Genomic DNA, 20244 nt, shown 5'->3' with positions numbered 1-20244 from the left:
AACACGTGAAAAAGATAAGCTTTCGGGACGATGCGCAGCAGTGGTCCGTCAACTGTCCTGAGCATCTTTTTAGGCTGGCCTCAGCCAGTCGGTTATATAAAATATCAAGGTGAAAGTCATCATATCTTGCTTAGTATAGACCCAGCTCCTAAACCAACTTTGAGAATAGATTAACGGCGATATTTTTTTTAATCGCCCGATAAGAGTCGATAACGGCCCACCACTACTATAAACATAACAGTTTTCATAAATATATGAATGCATGTTTATATAAACCAACATTACTGAGAGCACCTTAACATGAAGATAAAGAATATTACTTACCCTGAATGTGGCAAGACAAAAATGTGAAGGAGGTGGGGAGACAGTGGAAGATGACGCAAAAACTATTACATGAAAAAAGAAATAATGATATATTACTCATAAACATTAAAGTACTCAACATTACAAATTTTGTATGAATGCTGCAAATTATGCTATCATGAATATCAAAGGAGAAAAGACTAAATATGAGTGAGATGTCTGTACAAATTCAAATGTTTTCAGTTCCAACAGTGATTATTAATTAATTCAATAATATGATGAAACTGGCAAATCAGAGATGCAGAATTCCATTCTATTAATTAATTAATTAATAATAACAATAATAAAAGAATTGTCTCTTTAATTACTTCATTTAGACATTACCAACATGCTGCATGATGTTGCTTTTAATTGATCTAAACCAAAATACTGAGAGGTATCTGATAGTCAGTCAAAATATATACTCACAAAGCCAAAGATGCTCTCGTGGTGTGGCTCTTAAAAGAGCCTTTGGGGTGTATGTAGCTGCTGTTGACAAACAAAAGAGGGAAAAAGGAGAAAGGACCAAATATGAGTAAAATATGTCTGTTCATATTCAAATGTTTTCAGTTCCATCAGTGATTATTGATTAATTGATATGTTATGATGAAACTAGCAAATCAGAGGTGCAGGATTCCATTCTATTCATTTATTTATTTAAAGTAGTATCCTTTTAATGTCTTCATTAAGATTATAACTTGCCACATTAAGTTGCTTTAATTGATATATTGATCTATTAGCATGTTATGATGAATCTGGCAAATCAGAGATGTAGGTTGACTTACAACAATCAGATGGAAATCGACACTGAGAAAATAAAGCGAGAAGGGAATAAATTATTAGCATGGTATAAATTCTCAAAGTTTCTCAAAGGCTCTGATGAAAACATAATCCACATTAAGAAACACTTAGAATAATAACAACCACTATACTACTACTACTAATAATAATAACTATAATTAGTATTATTGTTATAGTTGAACAAAATGAGAGGTGATCTATTTCATTATCGAAGGTTTAGGAGTCTCTTTCTCTCTCGGTGACTGTGTGTGTGTGAGAGAGTGTGAGAGAGGGAGCTCACGCGCTCGCAGTCAAACCTGTGAAAAACCAATATTTTCCATACAAATTAAAGATATTATGAAGCATAGTTGTATGATTTATCTTTTCATTGAACGTTATCATGACAGATAACTCCCATACGAAAAAGAGTCTCTCAAACGGAGCGTATTGGCTCCATTAGCAATGACGTTGTGCAATGACTGGTGCAACAACAAAAAAGGAGACCCCAAAATATTATTTTACATGTTACCTCAGGACGAACAAATACTCCATCAAGAGGGCAGACTGGACACCAACAGCAAACTCTCTGTGCAGTGCTCATTTTTTGTGTGGTGAGTGGATATAAATAACGTTATATTGTAAAATTTTTAACGCTCGCTGTCGCAACCAGATGATTTAGCCACCCCTTGTGTATGCTAGAAAACAGCTAGAAGATATAGATAGCCTTGATTTGTTAGGCTAGCTGCTGTTTAAAAGTTTTAAAGAACACTTAACTTACCTTTCTGTGACAAGGGGGGCGTGATATAACGTATAAAGCAAAGTCTGTGACGGGAGATAGGATCGGGAGACAGGTGTGGGTCAAGTACAAATGACCAACACTTGTGTCAAAGGACAGGGATCGCTGTCAGAATTTGACTTTAAACTTTGTTGCTGCTGCACTGTGTGCGGGCGACTTTGTTTTGTTGTTTCTTTTCGCAAAGAGACGGAAAATCGTTGTTTGTGTGCGATGTGGTATCAACAAATAACAACAACAACATTTACTGGAGAACAAAGTCCAGTTTTTATAATAATTTAATGCGTTTCATGAATGAAAAAAACGGCTTTTATTTTAATGGAGAAAAACGAACTATTCCCTCAGACCGTTTGTGATTATAATTAACGTTACTTATTATAATTACATTACTTTCTTTCTTCATAGTTTTACATTTAATTTACTTTGTTGTCGGACCATACTTTTAAAAAGTACGTTAATTTAATGAAATTGGTAAAAAGTAAATCACCTCAGGAAAAAGCAGTTGCTGTGATGTCACTCAAAGGGTACGTTAGGCAGGTTGTGTGCCGGGCGGTGGGCACAGACCCCAGCTTATATAGGCCCGCTGCCCAGTTTCGCGGGCTTGGCAGGCGATTAATAGAGGTCGGGATCGTTGCGTCACGTCGCAATGCATTGTGGGAATCGCGGTACAGAAGTAGATGTACTGTATAGTAGGCATTAGGTAACGTTGGTCATTTGGTCATTAATTTTGATTATTTTTTGGAAAATGGTTCAGTATTGCTGTATTGTGAACTGCTGTAATCGGTTTCATGATCGACAGGGCAAACGCCTCGTGAATCATATTAGTTTTCAACATTTTCCTACTTGGAAAAAAAAACACAAGGTGTCTGAAATCACCAAGAGGCGTCAGATGGCTTGGGTCGCCGCTGTACGGAGGGAAACCATCACCTTCGATAATATTCTAATACATAGATACATACATTATAATACATTAATTTGCTTTTTGATATTTTTGTGCTGACTGTATTTAACAAATTTGAACAACTTGTTTAAAAAATAAAAAAATAAAAAAACTGGAACGAACTTCAAAATAGGAAGTTAAGCGTCTTGTTTTGGTGAATGGTTGGTTGTGTCTGAGGTGAATGTTCGTCAATATTATACCGAATTACAGAACTACCGGATGAAAACAGTGGATTTTTGCAAGTATGATAGGTGAGTAATTACTCCTGAAGTGTGACAAACCCGCATAGACAAGCTTCATAGCTCGCAGAATCTGAGAAGTGTGTGTGTGTGTGTGTGTGTCACCACTGATGCTTGGTTAATGTTAACATTTCCTTAGTGAGAATGATTGTTTTCTCCACGTTTAATTTGCAGATCCATTTGTGATCTGCAGGTGAGCCTCCAGTGACTTTAAAATTTTTAATTGATCGGAGGTGTAAGCGCTCACTCCACAGACCCGGTAGGAGAAATTATCAGGGAAACTGAGGCTTGGTAAACTTTCATGTGTTCATAGGGATCGATTCCGCCTACAACCTCTTTTTTTTTTTTTTTAAGTAGCGTTGTGTGGCTTCATTATTAAGTTTGTCCGTATAGGTATAGGCAACTTTTTTTTGTCACGTTCTATAACTTTTTCTGGAGACCGGCTATTTATTATCTTATTACAAACCTGCTTTGCGATGCCTCTAAAATGGCCGCCGTTACCCACAATGCACCATTCCATAACGTCTACGCCCGAGCTCTATAACTTAAATATTGAGGGGAGAAAAATCTTAATTAAAAAAAAATATATACATTTATATAATGACACACCGCGTTACCTTGTCATTAAACGTAAAAAAATGTGGGGTTTTCTAATACTGGAGTGTTTGTGTTTTACTATACTTTATTCAAAGCAATGTCGTTACCAAAAATATAAGTAATATACTTTTATCCGCTTTCTTTTTCTTACAGGTTTGAAAGTCCCACTTTGTTAAATATAATTGAGCGACCCTATAGGTGGCGATAAGCACGCGAGCAGGCAGTGGATGAAGATGAGCCAGCTAACGTTAGCCACGCAATCAGTGTTGATGGTTGAGAGGTAAGCGTCGATTCCAAGTTCTTGTGTGGTCTTGAGCTATCAGCGTATAAAGGATATTTTTAGACATAGAAAACATTGGGAGACAGAATAAAAACAAGAATATATTTGTAAAAAAAAAATGTTTATTAGCTGTGTAAATATATTGTTTGTTGTTGAAGCTGTTGGTTCAGTAAATTTTGGTTGTGCATTTATTTAAAATAAACAGTGAACTGGGTCAAGTTATTGTTGACATTGTGTGAATGCTGTCACTTTAAAGTCATCAATAACATCGTCAATTATTTTAAAAGATAAAATCAAGAATTTAGAAGTGCAAAGGCACCCAAAAACTCATGTTAGCCCTGTTGTGCAATTAAAGGAGCCTGCCTTCATTTTACCTGAAGAGTAGTTCATGAAAAAAAAATGTTTATTATTTGAATGTATAACTCTGTAAACATCATACCTGTTTTCCCATCTTCTTTTCTAGTGAGATGTGCTTTGGGAAACCATCATTCTCTTCAATGGCTTCACAAAATTCAGACTGAAAATTTACTAAAAAAAAGAGTGAAGTAGCAAAGGTCAGTAACCTTTAACCTGTCAGTGTCCCTTAATAATAAATGCTTTTAGAAAAGTGTAACCTGGTTACACTTTATTTTGATAGTCCACTTTAGACTTTCTATTTTCTATAAGTAACTTTGTAACTACATGTCAACTACTCAATAATTTGCAACTACATGTCGTCTTACTCCGAGAATAGATAGGGTAGGTTTAGGGTTAGTAGAATAAGTTGACATGTACTTGCAAAGTTTATGATAGTCAGTATGTTGTGGACCGATAAAAATTAAGTGTTGGAAGATATTAAGCAGACAGTCTACTAATACTCTAATGACTGCTAGTTGACATGTAATTGCAAAGTTAATTACAGTACTGTTAGTAGAATGTCTAAAGTGAACTATTGAAATAAAGTAGGGATGCACGATATTGGATTTTGGCCGATATTCGATATGCCGATATTTTCAAAATAATTTTGGCCGATACCGATATCGATATATATACAAATTTTTCGCCTGATATATTTAAACTTTAATTTTACTGAAGAGAAATCCATGTATCTCTTCTGTACTGATTCTACCATAAATGTATTAATTTACAAATGTAGACAGACATTCACATCTGAAAAACGGGTCAATTATTTCACTTGGAGAATATCGGTTTGGCTCATCGGCAGAAATATTCATATCGGCCGATACCGATGATGGTCATTTTAAGCTTTTATCGGCCGATACCGATGTTGTGCCGATATTATCGTGCATCCCTAAAATAAAGTGTTACCTACAACCTTAGTGAAACTAATTATGTTGTTGTTTTGAAACAACTAGGCAGGTCTGATGCACGCAGTCAGTTGCTTTATACACTTGAAGCCTCAGTGGTGCATAAAGTTATCCACCCCTAAGTAAGTCCATCTTCCTTGTGTCCTTCTGTGTGCATTTATTAAAACGTTAGTACTTGTTTGAGTTGGTTATATAAATTGATTCTGTGATGGAAAGTAACTGAATAAAAGAAGTGATAATACTAATTAACCTAAATATACATTTGAATCAGTTCATTCAGTTAAAAAAACTTGCTTTGCTGGTTCATTTGATTCACTGTGGGGCTTTTTATGTTTTGTCTTTTCTTGTGCTTCTCACGAGGCACCGGACAATCAATATTATGATCTTAACAACCATATAATACACTTGTATTATAATTATTTAGGGATTTAATTATTCAGAGAAAACATTGCAAATGTATAGCTTTGTCTACCAACATGAGTTGTCATCATTTGTATTCTGTGTGACTAAAACTGAGAAACGGTAAGAGAAAATGAGGGAAAGAGAATATTTGCAAATGTTTCAGCTACACACAATTATAATTATACTTGAAAAATACATGCTTTATTCCTCTTTTCCCCTCCACTGCCCCATTTTTCATACTTTTTACAACTGCGGAGAGAACTAACCACTGCTGAAATAGGGGGGTTTGTGATACTCTAAGCATTTAACCCTGTTCAGTGTTAATAATTGTATTATTTTATGGCTTTATGTATAGATGAGTACTATTGAAGACCCTTTGTTTACCTGTATATTATAATTAATAATAATAATTTCATCTGTTCTTATTATTTTTGCAGGTTGTGATCTGCTAAATGTGGAAACCTTTAAAAGTTTTGAAAGACCAAGGGAAGGTGTCAGGAAAGACACAGATGAGTGGAAGGCGAATGGGTGGCACAGTTGATTGGGGTATGTACATAATCAGTGACATCTCTGCATAACAGTCCAACAAGGCTTGTTCACAAGTGTGCGCACAACAGATAAAAAGTATATCTGACAAAGAAGTGCAATCTAATACTATAACAAAATGATTGTTTCCATGGAAATATGGGGAGGGGGTCGGTGTGTGTGGCTGTCTGTCTTTTACAGTGACATGGGTTTGCATTTCATTTATTTGTTCTGCATTCTCTAAGGCCTTGTATTTTTGCATAATTTTTGGAATTGTTTTATTTTTATTACAAAATATGCATAGAACTCATACCTTTTTAAATGTATCATTAACTTTAAAAGTAAGATATATTTGGCAATTGAAGCTGAATTAATTTAAAAGTAATGTGCTATATATATTAGATCAATATATTTGTTTTCCTTAATTTTATTCAACACTAAATTTATTCTCTTCTAAATTTATAAATAATTGATTCTGTATAAAATAATACTACCATTACAAAAAATGAGTCTCTTTTTTAATCAATGTATATTGTAACTTAAAAATAAGCAGATTAAACAGATACGGTCATGGTCAGAATGAATCAAACAAACACCTCCAAATTAATACTGTGCTTCTGGATTTACACATTTTGTGTGTGTGTGTCTATATATATATATATATATATATATATATATATATATATATATATATATATATATATATATATATATATATATATATATTAGGGGTGTAACAGTTCACAAAATTCACGGTTCGGTTCGATACGATACACTGATGTCACGGTTCGGTACGTTTTAGATACAGCAAAATGTAAAAACATCTCAACTTTTCAGAATGCCGCAAGCCCACCGCGGGTCATGTGACAAGAACTAACCAATCAGCTTCATCCTTTCCCGTAACAACGTTGAAAGCTCAGCCAAGATGAAGAAACAGCTGATCATATTTCTATATGGATTGCAATTTTGAAATAAATTTAGTAGCAGAGCTACTGCAAGCAATTTTAGAGCTGCAAATCCATTTATCCTTTGCTGAAATTTCCGCGTGTCATGGAGAGAGCACGTCATTGTTGTTTAGCAAAGACAGACGCCTCATGAGCGCTTCTGCCCGAGCGCTTTGGAAAGGAGGAAAGCGGCGCGACTAGCGTTTTCCACGCGTTTTTAGGCACGATATGTGAACGGCCCCTAAGGTGCTCGCTCACTCAGTATGGGATGAAGGCTTTTTGCAAAATGTCTAATGCATTTAACAGACCAGAAATAGAAGATCCTCCAATAACCAACAGGTCTGGTATTTGAGGGCACTTTGGATTCCCTGTAAGCTATAATGGTGATGACAGAATGAATGGTAAATAGTAAGGTCTCATATCCAGACATCCCAACCTGCAAAAAGTCATTTCAGGGAGGTACGACCCCCCCCGATCTGAATGGGAGAACTGAGATATATTGGAGCAGACTTCCCTGCGCTTAGCCTTCCTAACATGTTGTGGTCCCTAACAGATATAGCATAAAATATTATTTCTATAAGCTATAGGCCTATGTAATTATTCGTTAATTATGTTTAAATATGTAGATTACTTTTACTATTTATATAATCTGCTTATACAATTTATGTAAACTACTTTTATTTATTTTCCATTGCAACTTTAAACGGGTCTAAAGAGTTTGTTGTTTTCATGTAGCCTTGGCAACTAGCCTGAATGATATGCAGATGTAATGAAACTTGTCAACTCACCTCAACATGCCTTTTGCAATCATATAACACGCCATGGGCAATGCTTGAGCAAGACTGTCTTTATGTTTGACACCTATAAGACAGGGGTACACTTTCGTGTAGTCTGCCGTAAAATGTGTCTCATACTTTTTTTTTTTTTTTTTTTTTTCGCACTCTCCCTCTGCCATGGTGCTCCTGTTTCTAGATAGACGTAACTGATTAATTTTGTTCGGGAGAAGAGATAAAAGCCCGCCCACACAGACAATTAATTGGTTGATTTTCCGAGACAGGCCAATAATGATGCTCTCTGTCTTACATGCGCTTCGCACACAACACACATTAGCATACACACGGAAGGTCTCTCGCTCCCTCTCCCTCTCTGCCGTGCGCGCGCTACACGGTTTGAAACACAGTATCTGTTTCGCATGCGCGCTTTTGCTCACTCGGTCTAGATTCCGGGAGATTTTAACTAATTTGCGGGTCTCAGGGAGCCGCTTTCAATATGCGGGAGACTCCCGGAACTTCCAGGAGACTTGGGATGTCTGCATATCCGCGGCTATAACGTAAATGAAGCCTACCAATCGCCGCAGTGATGTCTTTTGCCCTGTTTGAATCAGTTGGAAATGTCGGTCTAAATGCTGCGAGGATAGTTTGTTGCGTGTATGTTTCTCCTTTTTTTCGTCTTTTCCCAGATACTGACACAATAAGGTGATGTCGGTGTAAATGAGTTGACATGTTTTAAGTATTCCCACTGGTGTTTTTTTTTTATTTTTTATTTTTTTTATTCCCGGTGGTGTACTACCCTATTGTCATGTAGCAGATGCGACATACCGTTGTTTTTTTATCCACCACTCTCTTGTCATCACCATTATAGCTTAAAGGGAATTCAAAGTGCACCCAAACACCAGACCTGTTGGTTATTGGAGGATCTTCTATTTCTGGTCTGTTAAACGCATTGGCCATTTTGCAACGAGCCTTCAGCGCGTACTGAGTGAGCGAGCGCCTGACTGAGTAGCCTAACATAAACATATAAGTTGGTGTTTTTTTCTTCTTCGGGAGTGTCAGGGGCGTTGCCTGTTACATCGTTTGGGTTATTGGGCTACCTTGTTGAACGCATATCATTATATTTCTCTTTTTTTTTCTTTTTTTTTTTATATAATTAATTAGTCCAACGAACCGTTCGGTACATAATGCGTACCGAACCGAAAGCCTCGTACCGAACGGCTCAATACGAATATGCGTATCGTTACACCCCTAATATATATATATATATATATATATATATATATATATATATATATATATAATCTTTTTTTAACTGAACAAGCCATCGATTTCTTCCATTCTTCTAACAATTTTTTTCTTTTTTCTTCAACATCTCCCTGAACTGAATTGAATTGTTTTTCACGACAAGAACAGAAATTAAATGGAATTTAAAAACCACACATTATAATTGTATTTTCATTTAATGTACAGCATAAATTTTGTGTATTGCTTGTCTGTCTAACAGTTAAGTGCTGACTTTATTTTAAACTTTTTTTATTTTAAAACTTCATTACAACCTAAATCTGTCCTAAAAGCATCATTGTTGTGTTGGAGAACTCACGTTATAACTTCCTTCAACTATTGATCATACCGGGCTTGTGGGTATCTTCTGGAAAAAAAAAAAAAAAAGTATCTGCAAAAAATTATCCGGACCCACTTTATATTAAGTGGCCTTAAAAAACTACATGTAATTACATCTGTATTTAATTTCTGTAATTACATTTATAATTACACTGTTGACCCAGACTTTACACCTTAACCCAACCTTAAACTTACCCATACCTCCAACCCTCTCCCTAACCTTACCCCTATCCCACCTCAATAGCAGCAAAAGTGTTTTACAATACAATATGAACACAATAAGTACATTGTACTTATTTTTTTATGTAAGTACATAGTAGTTAAGGCCACCTAATATAAAGTGGGACCAAGTATCCCATATAATTTCATTCTAGAAATGCATTTACATAATATAATTGTATGTAGTCTTATAATTGATTCCACTTATGTTACAGTTAATCATGTGAAGGATTTAGCACTTTAAAATTGTCAAGAAGTATCTGCAAATAAATATCGATTAAGCACATTGTGATTCTGTGCATGAGGATAAACTTATACTTATACAAAACTTATACTTGTAAATTCTGTTTGAAAATAAAAGTGGTAACAGAGCAGGGGCCTGTACCATGATGGCATATGAACAAAGTGACTTGTTTTGTCAGACGTGTGTCACTTCTCTCATCTCCTCGCATCTGATTGGTCCAATTTCAGTTTGCGATCTCTGTATGGCAAACGTAGCTAGCCAAGCCACTTTCATGGTACAGGATTGGTGCAAACTAAACTGAAACTTACCTGGCTAGCCAGCTAAGCCGGCTTCATGGTACATGCCCCTGATTAAACTCTTAAAATGACTAGTAATTTGCTAAGACCTGATCGCAATGTTGGGGGTCTTCAAGGAAAATGGTAAGTCAAGACTAAAACATTGTGAATGACCATCTTTTATGTCCGATACACTATTTAAAAAAATAAACACTAAAAACTACATTTTTGTCAATATCAAATGTAATATAACTATACATTTAAAAGGTTTTGAAAGCGATCTTTGCAATCATCTGTTTATTTAATTATAGTTCTTGTTTTTAAAAGTAAATACAAAAGAAAACAGGGTGCAGAAATATTTAATTAACGACTTTGCCAATCAATGAGCGCCCTCTACCGCCTGATAATGGTCATGTAAACCTGTTAAATGTCACCCCGTCCCGTATACGGGACGCCTACTTTGACTATACTATATTACAATCAAATCTAATCTAATCTTGACAAACTATATATCGTTGGAAAGGTCTAAGACTCCCAAATATATATTTTACCAATATTTTTTGTTAAAAATTATGTAGGAAAAGTAATAGATTAATTTATGACAAGAGTGCACCCTCAGAAATCTACATTACAAAAGGAGCTTTGACCTTTGTTTAAAAAAAAGACTTCCTCTTTGCCTTTTTCTCTATCACATTTTATAAATCATCAGAAGTTATATATTACTTGAAAAAATAAAATCTCAAAATTCATCCTTCAAAACCCATTTTAAAATCAGACATTGCATTACCATGTAAATGGTACATCAAAATCATGTTACAAAATGTTTTCAGTCATGAATTATAAAAATTTATGTTTGTATCATGCACATTCATGTCTATCTTCAAAAACGTGAGTGACAGTTAACAGGTTAATTAGCATATTTGTGTGTTTTGCTTTGGTACCGAAATTGGTACCGAGAACCGTGGATTTTCACTGGTATCGGTACCGAATACTGAAATTTTGGTACCGTGACAACACTAATCAGAACACAATAGAACACACTTCATGGTTAATGTTGAGAGTCAGTGAGAATGAAGTGTTGTCATGAAGGCCTGCACAGCTGGTTTGAGGGCAGCATCAGCGTCTGATCTGAGTAGTTGATCTGTTCTTGCTCTTGCTGTAGTTTGATGGCACATGTGATCACAAGACGGCTGCAACTCCAATCAAAGTCAAAGTCCAATCAAAATGATCTAAAAGCGTTTGTTAGGAGGCAGTCGGTCTGCCCAGCATGATACAGGTGGTGGTCATTTAATTAGAATATCATCAAAAAGTTGATTTATTTCAATAATTCCATTTAAAAAGTGAAACTTGTATATTATATTCATTTACTGCCCACAGACTGACCTTTGATCTTTCTGTGAAACAGATTGTTGATCAGATCAGTAGAAGACATACTATGATCAGTAGCAGATATACTAATACTCTAATGACCGCTAGTTGACATGTAGTTGCACAGTTACTTATCAGCTCTTTAAAGGGTACCATCAAAATATTGTGATTACAATAACATTTGTTGAAAGCAAAGGTGCCATATTAGACATTCAACTGATCAGTTTTCTGATCTTATGGCTGTTTGAGAGAAAATATATTATTATTATTAATATTATTATTATTATTATTATTATTATTATTACTACTTTATAAGTGGACTTTGACCGCTTTAAGTAGCATCAGAAAAATGTCAAGATACGAGACTTATAATACAAAACTATGAGAAATATAATCCTTTCTAAAAGTTGATGCAACGTGTTCAATGTGTTATAAATAATACTTTTAAAAGCTATAACTACAAATAAGTAAATATTATAATATACTAAAATGGTTATGAATATTCATGAGATGCAACATATTATACGTTTTTTTTATAACGCATTATGCATTCATTATAATGCCTTAAGAATACCCTTATAATGTTTATAAATACAGGCTTCATAGAAAGCGTTACCGGAGATCCTTTACTAATTTTACACACCTCCCTTACTGAGCATGTCTGGGACACCTGTGATGATGGAGAGGATGAAGAGGATGTGGGCATCACAGGGCCAGCTGATGATGATGATGATGATGATAATGATGATGAGGGGAGTGGAGAAGGGCGAGAGGGTGATGATGTCTTTACAGATGTACACATAGCACAGGGTGCGTCAGATGACTGGAAGACCTTGAAAACATACTTCAAATGACAAAGGAAACTGGTTAATGACCATAGCAGTTGAGAGGGGTCATATTATGTCCTTTTGTCAAGTCTATATATTGTTTTTGAGGTGTTGTAGAATAGGTTTTCATGTTTAATTGTTCAAAAAACACTTTTAATATAACACTATTAATTATTTACTTTATTGCAGCACCAATATCCTTAGCTCTGCCAAACCCTCAGATTTCTTCTGGTCTCTATAAAGCACCCACCTCCAAATAACTTTTTTTTTGAAGAAGAAGAAACTGCCACTAACACAAAAGCAGAAAATAGTAATGAAACACTGTCAGGCTAACTGAAGGCAATTAAACACTTGTATTCCTTACAAGCTAAATGATATATGAATATATTACTCACAAATAAAAATTTAATAGTTTTTAATTTTATTTTTTAGATAGTAGCCAATTAAAGGCTTCTAAAGATAGCCTAGTACACAGGCGTGAGCTGTGGGCCCGCCCACATTTACAGCTGGCCCGCCCAGTCAGAAATAAAAAATTAAATAAAATACTACCTTGTATGTGGTGTATTTTATCAATAATATGTTATGTTAAAAACAGTAAAACTTTAAGTAAGCTGATAACTATTTAAAATGTAAGTGTGTTGGTGAAGTGGTTTCATTGGTCAATGCAACATCAACATTGCACGCACTATTGCAATCTGGCATGAACAACCAATAGCTAATGACAGCTAGAGGTGTACATGGTATCTTGATTTTTCTTTAGTATGGCCAAACAAGTTACTCTCACTAAAAAGCCTCTGAGCTCATATAATGCTGCTTTTTTAGAAAGCCTCTTGTTCAGGGACTACATATTCGTTCAGTTAAAAATGTAATTAATTTAAATGTTAAATTAAATGAGTGTTATGTTGGGTATTTTTTATTTTTTTGTCAGAGCTACGTGCTCTCTAATTGATCTTCCCTATGCACTATCACAATGTTGCCCTTTGGTGAATGATATATTCCTGGCTCGGTAGCCATAGTCTATGTTATATAGGCTTATGTGTTTAGCTCAGTTTTGACAGTAGATTAAATGCAAACTACAAAATAAGTAAGCTAATAAACTATATATTTTTACCATTATAAAGCAGTTTGAATGCTTCATTGTGTTACAGTATGGTTCTAATGAGAAAAATATTCCCAAGCAGCTTTCAGCTATGATCACTTTGAGAACTTTTCTTGCAAGCACCCTACACTGGAATGTGTATTTGGATTAAATTACACATAGAGGACTCAAGGTTGCGTTTCCAGAACCCTTATTTAGGCTACACTTTTTTTTTTTTTTACTGAAATACTGGAAAGTATTTACAAGAACAATATTTAATTGCAGCATCACCACAGCAAACAAAAAATGGGAACGAGAAGAAAGCAGGTAAAAAATTGAAATGGTTTGGCAGAAATATATGATACAATTAAAAAAAAATATGTAGGCTAGGCTATTATAGTTTGGATTACTTTTCATAATATCCCATGTGTGCTAATACATGCAATTTCAACTGTTTCTGAAGTGATTATTTTATAAAAGAACAAAGCTTTCTCACATAACGCAGTGAAGCAGGCCGTGCATGAGAGAATATTTCTGGAGCCATCGATATCAACAGATTCAGCACCGTATTGTTCGGGGAACACCTTTTTAGTTAAGTTAATGTGACAAGTGGGGAGGGGCCGAGAGCTGAGGGAACAGAGCGAGGGCTGGAGTTGGTTGGGAAATGAGTGACATCTGCTCCACTCTCTGGTCTCGAGTCCCACGGAGGAGATCGTAGGATACTAAAGAGGAGCGACGACAGTGAAGGACGAGAGAGGACCAGGCCTGGATTTTATTTTGTGGCTTGATTTTGTTTGTGTGCGGCAGTCATCCGTGAGGGGCTGTCGAGCTGTTTTGCGTTTATTTTATTAAAGTTTTAATTTAAATGTCCGCCGGTTCCCGCCTTCTCCTTCCCGTGAATATGAAAGTTTTTATACATCGTTACAGTTATACCTTAAGATTCTTCATAGCGCGCTAAGAGACAACGTTATCGAGAAACGCAGCACAAGAAGCTGATCTAGTATAATTTCAGGGCTGCGTTTCTCGATAACGTTGTCTCTTAGAGTCGCTATAAAGACTCCTAACGTATAACTTAACTAAATACCATTTCTAGGCATGTTCCCCCAACCATATCTTATAGGAAGCTGTTTAAGATATACTTTACGTGCGACTCTACCAGGAGCTGTCCGTGGCGATGGTGCTGAATCTGTTGAATGGATGAAGTGGAATAGAGTCCTGCAGGCATCAAATATAGGCCATAGCTAGGGCTGCAGGATTAATCACATTTGATCGTCATGCGTGTCTTGTCAGTAAAGCTGGTTCTGTGATTAGCAGTAAATGTCCATCACCTGCTTTCAAATGGAGCCGCAGTTCACTGACAATATGCATATGCATATGACTATGCGCTCATAACCGAATGCGATTCATCTACGACAGAGGTGTCCAACCCTGTTCCTGGTGATCGACTGTCCTGCAAAGTTTGGCTCCAACCCTAATCAAACACACCTGCCTTTAATTTTTAAGTGAGCCTGAAGACCTTAATTAGTTGCTTCAGGTGTGTTTGATTAGGATTGGTGCTCAACTTTGTAGGACAGTCGATCACCAGGAGCAGGGTTGAGCACCCCTGATCTACGATTATGACGCGATGTATACTCACCACCAATGTCTGCCATGCCACTGAAAATCCAACACGAATGTGTTCTGAACTTCACTGTAGACTTCAGCCTGAGCAAGACTCTCCTGTGAACTCAGTTCAGCTCTGTACTCAAGAACAAAATCTCCTCTGAAGAACGCCTCCAAGGAGAAAACTCAGCTCAGCAGTCCCTGTAACGTGAACTATTATTATTATTAAAGAAACTTCCTTCAAAACTGTACAACTATTTAATTTCCACACTAAAATGAAGAAGTTTGTTGTGCTGCTTTTACATTATATTATACATATGCAGACTTATATAGGGCTGCAGCACAGTAGCCTGGTAATACCAGACTCTGCTACTTCACTTTGCTTCGTAGACAGAGTCTGGAATGGCATAATAGAGAAGTGTTTTCTCTCTCGCTAGGGGGCGCTTGTCTGAAGTTTAAAATCATTGGGTACCCGTAAGCCAATCAGATACGTTTAGTTATGACGTATGTTATGCGCCTGTACAGCCGCATCGAAGCACAGACAACGTGCATCGAACTCAAATCTATGATTGAACTTCCACTGTAAACCTGTTGTAAACACATGATGATGCGAGCGAAATACCGGAGTGAACATGGCTGTAAACGACTTTTGCAGATTATGCGAAGTTAATCTACGCATCTACGTCACGGCTCTCAGCCCGCCCTCTGTTCGTTGATTGGCCCGGCTGTTTCCAGACCGGTGGCAAACAGAAAGCTCTGACGCTGTATCAGACTGAGTACAGAAGCGAAATGAAATTGAGCGGAAGTAGGAAGTCTGACGTAGTCAGGCTAGCAGCACAGGGCTGTCCTTCCATACAGTTACACAAATATAGTTTATTATAGCTACATTATGAAATTTGACTGCAACAGTAAATATTATTATACTGTGCAATCTATGAACCTGATATTAAGTGGCCATTATTGTTATTGGTAAATTGAATATGAATGAATATGGAAATATCTTGCCTTTATATTTATTCATAAATTTCTCTTGAAGCCCAGTCTTGTCTGTTTTGCAATAAATGTGATGCTCAACATCCTAAAGCGGTTTGGTGTACCTTCTGATCCTGTGTGCAGCCAGCATGCTGTCTCGATCCAGTGACTGGAAATAAATATAGAATACATGAAATACATACACATTCATACATGATATACATGCACATTTATAGATTAATCAAGCTCATATATCTCAGTGAATCAAGCAGAACAGTAGAGTAGATAATGTAAGTGTATTTCTAGGGGAGTGGAGTTCTGGTTCAAAATGAAGAGGATTTCTATCTTTATGTCTACATAATACCCTGCAAACACACATTTCTAATGCTCATTTTTGACTGTCTGTGAAAACCAGGCTAGTCTCAAAATCTATTTATAAGATCTAAGAATAACAAGCATAACATTTTAATTTCACCTATAAATATCACTATGATTTAAATCTTGGATATCTTAATCAATATTAGAGATATCAAGGTTATATTTTCATGTTCTTTACATTATGTAGGATGATGTTATGTACAAATATTTTTTTTTTTTAATTTACATGCGTGTTCACATTTCATACATAAATATAGTTCTGTGCATCTATGGTTTAAATATACAATACATATAACATATGTCCCCAATTATCCCACTAGTAAATATCTGTTAATTAATCAACATATTAATTATTTTAATTAGTCTATTACTGTAGGATTTGGAATGTGAATTATCATCAAAAGACTGTGGGAAGGGATCACTTGCACTGGTAGGCCGGTCAGAGCCCAGGAACTCAGTCAACAACAGTTCTTTCTTTGAGGACTTTACTTTCCCATTTAGCATATAATAGGTGTGGTCAAGAACAACTCGCTTATAGGGTGCACGCACACATATTATGTGTAATTCCTCCAGGTACCAACAGACACAAGTGGCTTTCTCATACTGATGGATTTATTGAATCCAGCTTAGTCAGGATCATAAACACACCGTGAAAACTAAAAGCACAGAACAAACAATAATTAGCTTAAAGAAAGAAATCTGACAGATAAAACTATTTTGACAAATACAACATACAAAACATACCTCGTTGGCTGAGTACCGAGAGAGGAATTAGTTTAAGTCTTTTTCTTCTTCTTTTTGTTTATCTTATTTCTTTTATTAGCTTAGTGACCACACTTTAGTCATGCATCTTTCTTTCTCTTGAGAGATTGCTTCTTTCTCTAGAGAGATCGCTTCTTCTTCTGTATTAACCTCTTCTCTGCATACGAAGCTCACTCTTAAGCTACAGCGCCCCTAGTGGCACTTAACGGTAATAATAATAAAATACAGAAAATGAATAGAAACGAAAATGTGACAGTAACACTCCCACCAATCTCACAACTCTTACTGTGGGATTTCTATGACTTACACTCAGTCTGACAAACTGAACATGAAAATAAACACAAACCCTTAGTCTGGCAGGATGTTTTACATGCGGGTGTAGTACAGCTTGACCCAAACGTCCACCCACTCTGAGGATTCCTTTTTCGCCCAGAAACGGACTTAGTTTGTACAGATTATGATTTGTGGTCTTGGAAACTGTTTTCTTTGATTTTAGACTCTTTATCTCTTCTGCGAAAGCTTTCTCTTGAACAATTTTGATGACAAACAGTTCTGTTTGTTTTCTTTCTTCCAAAGTTGTACTTTCTTTGATCCTTTGTATATCACCCTTGTGTTCCTTGACCTTTCTTCTCAAGATTGCAAATGCTCTTATCAATCTGGACCATTCTGAAAACTTCTCAAATCTGCTGAAAATAGTTAGCTCTTCCTTTGCATTGATGGTATACACAGAGGCTTTGCGAAGTTCTGGATCATTTTCCCTGATCTCTCCCACCTTAACATCTCTATCAGGAATGTTCTTCTCCCAGAGAAATGCTGGCCCCTCAAACCATTCAGAGGACTTCAGTTGTTCTGCGGTTAAGCCTCGAGAAACGTAGTCTGCAGGGTTCTGCTCTGATGCGACATACGCCCATTGTTCTGGCTTTGTGCTTGACTTGATCCTTTGTATCCGATTCGCTACGAAGACTTGAAACCTTTTGGCATCATTATTTATGTAGCCGAGAACAACGGTGGAGTCTGTCCAGAAAAACTCAGCAATGTATGGGATTTCAAGTTCTGTCCTGAGTAGATCACTGACTCTAACTGCAACAACTGCTGCTGAGAGTTCGAGTCGAGGGATAGTTGTGACACTAGTAGGTGTGACTCTTGACTTGGCCATTACCAAGCAACAATGGACTTGATCTGATTGGTTAATGACTCGCAGGTAAGTACAAGCACCATATCCATTGACACTGGTGTCTGCGAAGTGATGAAGCTCGTAGCTTTTAACCTGACCGAAATCTGTAGGAATGAAACATCTTTGAATCTGCATGTTAGCTAAACTTGGAAGGTCTTTAATCCAGGATTCCCACTGGGGTTTTAAGTGCTCTGGAAGCTCGTGGTCCCACCCAACCTTATCCTTGCACATTTGCTGAAGAATCTGCTTTCCCAAGAGGACGAACGGTGCAATAAACCCTAGGGGATCGTAAATGGAGGCGACAGTAGAAAGTACACCTCTTCTTGTAAGGGGGTTCAACTTGACTTGAACTCTGAATTTGAATGTGTCTGAAGTGACGCACCATTCAACTCCAAGAGCTCTTTCAATGCGTGGTAAACTTAAAGACAGGTCAAGGTCTTTCACTGTGGCACACTCTTCTTCTGGAATAGTGGACGTAACTCTCTCACTGTTACACACAAATTTGTGGAGTCTTAACTTTCCTTTGAAACATAGCTCTCTTGAGTCTTTGATGAGCTGAATGGCTTCCCTTTCAGTAGGAACGCTTGCCAAACCGTCATCAACATAAAAGTTTCTCTGTATAAAGTGTATGGTGTTTTCTTTGAATTGACCTTGTCCTTGGGCAGCAAGGTGTTTCAGGCCAAAGTTGGCACAGCCTGGAGAAGACGCTGCTCCAAAAAGATGGACCTTCATACGGTAAACTGATGGTGATGCTTCCAAATCTCCCTTCTCCCACCAAAGAAACCTTAAGTAATCCTGGTCTTCTTTTGTGACATGAAACTGGTGAAACATCCGCTCTATATCACACATGAATGCGACAAAGAACACCAACCAATGCGTTTGTCAGGTCAGGACCGGTTAAGAGGTGGTCATTGAGAGAAGTATCCTGGTACTTGGCTGAGGCATCAAATACTACTCTGATTCTTCCGGGTTTGTGTGGGTGATAGACCCCATGATGTGGGATATACCATGCAGGAGTGTTATTCAACTCTTTGTTAGGGACTCTTTCAGCATCTCCTCTTGAGATGATGTCATCCATGAAGTTTGTGTAATCATTGTAATATGATTTGTCTTTCTTTAATCTTCTTTCAAGACACTTTAGGCGATGCATTGCACATATTCTATTGTCTGGTAATGTGGGTCTTTTGTCACGAAATGGTAGTGGCATCTCATAGTGGCCGCTCTCATTCTGTGTGATGTTTTCTTTGAGTTTTGTGAGAAACTTTAAATCTTCTTGTGATACAGGGTTGCCCTCAATGGCTCTTTCAGAGAAGTCTCCTTCAAGTGCTTTGATAATGTCCGAAGGGGTGATGTCCTTTACTGTTGTCCTATTGACATAGTGGACTTTGTTCTGAAGCTTTAGAGAAGGCTTAAGCTCTGGGATGACTTTCTTGACAATAATGCGATGACTAATTCCAATTGCATCTCCATAGTTCAGGCAGTGATTGGTTTGTCAAACTATACTCCAACCAAGATCGGTGCGCTGAGCGTATGGCTCGCCTTCCTTGCCTGACACAATCTCTCTCGGCAGAAGAGCTTGTGAGCAGTTGTATCCGATCAACAATCCTACCTCGCAATCTTGCAAAGGTGCGATTTCTGATTGAAGGTGTTCCAGATGTGGCCAAGCTTTAGCTGTTTCATTAGTTGGAATGTGAGCTTTGTTGGCTGGAATGAATTCTCGTGTGTATGTAGGAGGTAAAGTGATTCTTTTGCTTGAGTAAAGGCCACGAACTTGAAGATTTTGAAGTCTGTCGGACTGAACAA

The 20244-nt window shown here is 36.8% G+C and overlaps 1 long non-coding RNA gene across 1 annotated transcript; it reads right to left on the bottom strand.

Moving 5' to 3' along the window:
- Positions 1 to 788: 788 nt before the first annotated feature.
- LOC113086202 (uncharacterized) lies at positions 789 to 4494 on the bottom strand. The gene is made up of 3 exons (XR_003284690.1): positions 4411 to 4494; positions 1128 to 1149; positions 789 to 831 (listed from the first exon to the last, which is right to left on the bottom strand). It is a non-coding gene; the product is annotated as an uncharacterized LOC113086202 (long non-coding RNA).
- Between the last annotated feature and the right edge of the window lie 15750 nt (positions 4495 to 20244).

This window comes from Carassius auratus, unplaced genomic scaffold (genome assembly GCF_003368295.1).
Source record: "Carassius auratus strain Wakin unplaced genomic scaffold, ASM336829v1 scaf_tig00042852, whole genome shotgun sequence".
Lineage (NCBI taxonomy): Eukaryota > Metazoa > Chordata > Actinopteri > Cypriniformes > Cyprinidae > Carassius > Carassius auratus.
Note: the sequence above shows the minus strand (reverse complement) of the source record. Positions and strands in the feature narration are given on the sequence as shown.